Here is a 5,656-nt window from a genome sequence, read left to right as displayed (position 1 = left end):
GTTGGCTCACCAGCAATCCTCACATTCAAGGCCTGCTCTACTGTGCTGCCCAGGTGATGGGCAGAGCCTGCTCACCTCAGTGCTGCATCATGTGAGGAGCAGCAGGGCCAACTCTCCTGCTCCCATGACCTCAGGGTAAGCTCTTCCACCTGCCATAGGTGGCAAAGGGTAAGGGTCAGGGAGGGTATTTCTCCCTCTCCCACACTGATGCCATGCTCCCACACTTGGGGCTACCTCACCCACACCCTGAGAGCCTGGTGTTATCCTTGGAGTGGACTCAGAAATGGTATGCCACACTCATGCATTATGACAGGGGGCATGGGTCATCTTGGGCATAGTATGCACATTCAGTCCTGTGTGGTGTCAGGCTCCTGTTCATCTCAGGCTAGGTCTGCATTAGTCAGGGTTCTCTTGAGTCACAGAACTTACGGGTGGTCTCTATATAGTAAATGAATGTGTTGATGACTTAACAGTCTTCAGTCCAACTCCCAACAATGGTCAGCAACAGCTGTGAATGGAAGTCCAAGGATCTAGCAGTTGCCCAGTCCCACACAGCAAGCAGTCGAAGGAGAGAAAGAGAGAGAGAGAGAAAGAGAGAAAGAAAAGGGTGTGCCACCACACCTTTAATCCCAGATCACCTTGAACAGGGAGATCTACTGGTCTTAATTTTCTGGCATTCATAGCCACTATGCCTCAAGATCTCCATGCCAAGATCAAGGTCAGAAACTTCTATCTCCCAGCCTCCAGATTAAGATCACTGGTGAGCCTTCCAATTCTGGATTGTAGTTCCATCCAGATGTAGTCAAGTTGACAACAAAGAATAGCCACTACAATCCACTCCTTGTCCACTTGACACAAATAATATCTCATGTCCACATGAAACAATAACAAGGTACACCTAACATGATATAATTATTCCTCGTACAATGGCAAACACAATTTTAAATTTACAATGGGGCAATGGCCCTTGGGAACATTCTTTTAGTATCTCAATTTAAATACCAATTGATGTTAAAGAAATTGGAAGAAAGACAAACGTATTCTTTAGCAAAATAAGACAAAAGCATTCATATTACTTTATAATTCTTGTTTCTGCAACTGGATATGTGACCTTAATTGGTATTTATAACTATCTTCCTCTACTACCCATTCTGTATTTCCTTCATCCTCTGCAAGCACTTCATCAGGTCTTGGCTCTTTTCCTGAAGAATTGACCCATACCTTCATTCCTGATGAATCTGCATTCTTTGTTGTCTTGCTTGTATTAGGCTGTTGTAGTTTTTCACTGACTTTAATCACAGGACATGGTAGTACTAAGAGACACCCTAAGGGATCTCCTGCACTCCAGATATAATCTTGCTTACCTCCATTGTGGAGAGGTAATCCAATTTCCCCACGGTAATCTGGATCTATCACCCTCCTAACAGTTATTCCTTTCTTAGCCTGTTGGTCTAAGGGCATTGGAAGCACAAAATGACCAGGGGGAAGCCTGTGCTTCCAGTTCAATAGAATATTTGTTGTGGTTCCTGGTACAAGCACTCCTCTCTCTGGAATCAAAACTTCTAGGCCAGAAGAACCTAGAGTTATTGGGACAGCAAGCAAAAATTTTCCTAAAGGGTCATTAGGAGTGATAGTGTGTAGAACAATTCCCTTTTCCACACCTTGATTCCTGGACCCATGGATCCTGGCTATGGGGGAAACTGTACCATATATCAAACACTGAAGAACTCTGCCCCAGCTCTCCATGCTCTTGCCACCTAATTGTCACTGTAACTGTGTCTTCAAAATGTCATTCCATCTTTCTATCAGACCAGCTGCTTCAGGATGATGGGGAACATGGTAAGACCAATGAATTAATTTCATGATCATGGTCCCAGTGTCACACTTCTTTGGCTATGAAATGAGTTCCTTGGTCAGAAGCAATACTGTGTGGAATACCATGACGATAGATAAGGCATTCTGTGAGTCCACGGATGGTGGTTTTGGCAGAAGCATTATGTGCAGGAAAGACAAAACGCTGTCCTTTCTACGGAGGAAGTGGTCCAATGTAGTCAACCTGCCACCAGGTTGCTGGCTGGTCACCTCCAGGAATGGTGCCATATCTGGGGCTCAGTGTTGGTTTCTGCTGTNGGCAGATCTGGCATTCAGCAGCAGCTGTAGCTAGGTCAACCTTAGTGAGTGGAAGTCCGTGTTGCTGAGCCCAAGCATAACTTCTATCTCCACCACCATGGCCACTTTGTTCATGTGCCCATTGAGCAATGGCAGGGATGCCTGGGGAAAGAAGCTGACTATCCATCCATAGAATGGGTCATCTTATCCACTTGATTACTGAACTCCTCCTTAGCTGAAGTCACCTTTTGGTGATCTTTTATACAGGACACAAATATTTTCAGATCCTTTACCCATTTGGAGAGATTTATCCACATACTTCTTCCCCACAAGTCTTTCTCATCAATTTTCCAATCGTGATCTTCCCAAGTCTCTGACCAGTCAGCCAACCCATTGGCTACAGTCCATGAGTCAGTTGAGTAATCGTACATCTGGCCATTTCTTCTTCCAAACAAACTGTAATACCATGTGTACTGCCCGAANTTCTNCCCACTGTGAAGATTTCCCTTCACCTGTGTCTTTCAGGGTTGTCCCAGAAAGGGGTTGTAATGCTGCAGCTGTCCACTTCTGGGTGGTGCCTGTATAACGTGCAGAGCCATCAGTAAACCAGGCCCTAGTCTTCTCCTCTTCAGTCAGCTGATCATAGGGAACACCCCATGGGGCCATAGGTGCATGCTTGGCAGCAGATGGCATTGTAACAGAAGTAGAAACCATAGGCATTTGAGCAACTTCTTCATGTAACTTGCTCATGCCTTCAGGACCTGCTCTGGCCCGAACATGTATATACCACTTCCGTTTGATAATAGACTGCTGCTGTGCATGTTCTACTTTATGACGTGCAGGGTCTAATAGTACCCAGCTCATGATGGGTAGTTCAGATCGCATAGTAACTTGCTGTCTTGTTGTCAAATGTTTCCACTAAGGCCCAATAGCAGGCCTAGAGCTGTTTTTCAAAGGGAGAATAGTTGTCTGAAGATGATAGAGCTTTGCTTCAAAATCCCAAAGGTCTCTTCTGTGTTTCACCTACAGGGGCCTGCCAGAGGCTCCAAATAGCATCTCTATCTGCCACCGACATCTCAAGTACCATTGGGTCTGCTGGATCATATGGTCCAAGTGGTAGAGCAGCCTGCACAGCAGCCTGGACCTGTTGAAGGGCCTTTTCATGTTCCCCACACAAAGCTAGCACCTTTCCGAATCAGTAGGTAAATAGTCCTAAGTTACACATCCAAGAACACTAAGTAACAGACTGATGTGCTGTCTCCAGAATCCAAATAGACCCACTAAACTTTGTCCTTCTTTCTTGGTTGTAGAAGGGGCCAGGTACAATAACTTATCTTTCACCTTAGAAGGAATATCTTTGCATGCCCCACACCACTGAATTCCTAAGAATTTCTGAGGTAGATGGTCCTTGAATTTTGGTTGGATTTATTTCCCATCCTCTGATATGAATATGAATATGAGTCCACAGTGGCTGCTACTGCATGCTCACTTGGTCCAATCAGCATAATGTCATCAATATAGTGTACCAATGTGATATTTTGTGGAAGAGNCAAATGATCAAGATCCCTTCTAACTAAGTTATGACACAGGGCAGGAGAGTTAATATATCCTTGAGACAAAACTGTGAAGGTGTGCTGCTGGCCTTGCCAACTGAAAGCAAATTGCTTCTGGTGGTCCTTATGGATAGGTACTGAGAAGAAAGCCTTTGCCAGATCAATAGCCACATACCAGGTTCCAGGAGATGTGTTAATTTGCTCAAGTAACAAAATTACATCTGGTACAGCAGCTGCAATTGGAGTTACTACCTGATTTAGTTTTTGATAGTCAACTGTCATTCTCCATGATCCATCTGTCTTCTGCACTGGTCAGATAGGAGAGTCTGCTGGATCCTATGGTCCAGGCTAGGTCCTTGTCAGGACTCCATTGCACCTGTCTGGTGGTCATCTCTGGCTTACTCCTCCTCTGGCCTGCAGGAGTGGTGCCTTGCTAGGGTCACCTGTCTCAGCCTCACTCCTACCCCAGGCCCTGGGGCCCAAGGTCCCAGCCAGAGTTCTTCTAGGCTTCAGCTTGCTCCTGTCCTGGGAGCCCATGCTGACCTGCCTGGCCCTGGCATGGTGGTCATCTCAGGTTTGCTTTTTTCAGGGCTTATAAAGTCACTAATCATTCGGATGTTCTTAATGGATCAGAGCACTAAGCTAAGACATAGCCTCTCACCTCTCTGCCACCTACCTATGAAAAGTGTGACATAGAAGCCACTCCTGCAAAGCCTCTAGAGTCAGGGAGATTATTATTCTAATTAGACAAACTTGTTTTCTTGAATTGCAAAATGCTTCCATTTGACCAGTTATTTTAAATATATGGTAGTGATATAGGTTTATAAAAATGTGAACTTATTCCTTATAAATTTCCTTGGCCAATATATAAATATTTCTTTATTCTATTGAAAGAATTCTTGTGCTTGATAAATGTTATCTCCTGTGCTTGCTTCAGTAGCTCATGCACTAAATATAAAATGATACAGTAAAGATCCACCTTCCCCTTCCCTCCACAGAGATCACATGTTAACTTGTGAACTGCTCCATATTTTAAGGGAAAAATATGTATGAAGACACTATCATAATGAAACATATTTCTTTGTGTGCTAAGTTAAAGTGCTAATAAAAACTTTTTTTATACTTTGGTGTAGCTATAGAAATACTATAATATTCTATACCACATAAGTTTTCTTTCTTTTGTTTCTTCTTATGTTCTATTTCTTTCTAGGAGGGGGAACTCAGAAAGGGCTAAAGGTAAGACATTTTAAAAATGAGAACTGAGAACTGACAGTACATTTACACACACACATTTAAGAAAAATAAAAAAAGTAAAACGCTGACTGAATTTCTCTAGTTCTGAGAGCAGCTGGCATCTGTCCCGGATGTTCTCTGTGGTTTCCCCCTAGCTCTCTGCCACCTTTGCTCAGCTTCTTTCTCTTCAGGCAACCTTCTAAGTTATTTGGCTTCAGTTACTTTTCATGATTGCTCTCTACAGATAATAATACAAGAAATAGTTCAATACATCCCAATGTTTCAACTATGATGAACTCTTTCTGGCTGCTCTCTTAATATTAGAAGTCTGTCTGGCATCACTTGGCACAGGCTTTGGCAGAATACCTGAGTCTGAGGACTGGTGGCACCACTTAGAACGTAGAAAGTCTTGACATGTTATATAACTTGCTATATTACTTAGTTCTATTGTCATTGATGTTTATCCTGTACTGGAAGAATGACAATCATCCCTACTGTCTTGTTATGTGTAAGTTAGAATGACTCAGTCCTTGTGATATAGCTACAATAATATCTGGAGAAAGTAAAAAAAAAAAAATGTATCTTTAGGCTCCTTCTTTGAAAACAGGCGCATGCATCCCAATTGTCTCCACAAAAATATCTTATAGGAAACCTCAAGAAAAAGTAGCCAAATCTTAAATATTTGTTTTTTCTTAAATTGTCAATTTAAGTGAATGGCAGCAGTTCCACCTAATTTTGACTTTCTAATCTTTCACAATTAT

At 42.9% G+C, this 5,656-nt stretch overlaps 1 non-coding gene across 1 annotated transcript; it reads right to left on the bottom strand.

The window, feature by feature from the left end:
* Positions 1–4,253: 4,253 nt before the first annotated feature.
* Positions 4,254–4,389, bottom strand: LOC115063947. The gene has a single exon (XR_003843805.1). It is a non-coding gene; the product is annotated as a small nucleolar RNA SNORA17 (small nucleolar RNA).
* Positions 4,390–5,656: the final 1,267 nt, after the last annotated feature.

Source organism: Mus pahari, chromosome 4, assembly GCF_900095145.1.
Source record: "Mus pahari chromosome 4, PAHARI_EIJ_v1.1, whole genome shotgun sequence".
Taxonomy (NCBI): Eukaryota; Metazoa; Chordata; class Mammalia; order Rodentia; family Muridae; genus Mus; species Mus pahari.
This window is presented reverse-complemented; position numbering and strand designations above follow the sequence as displayed.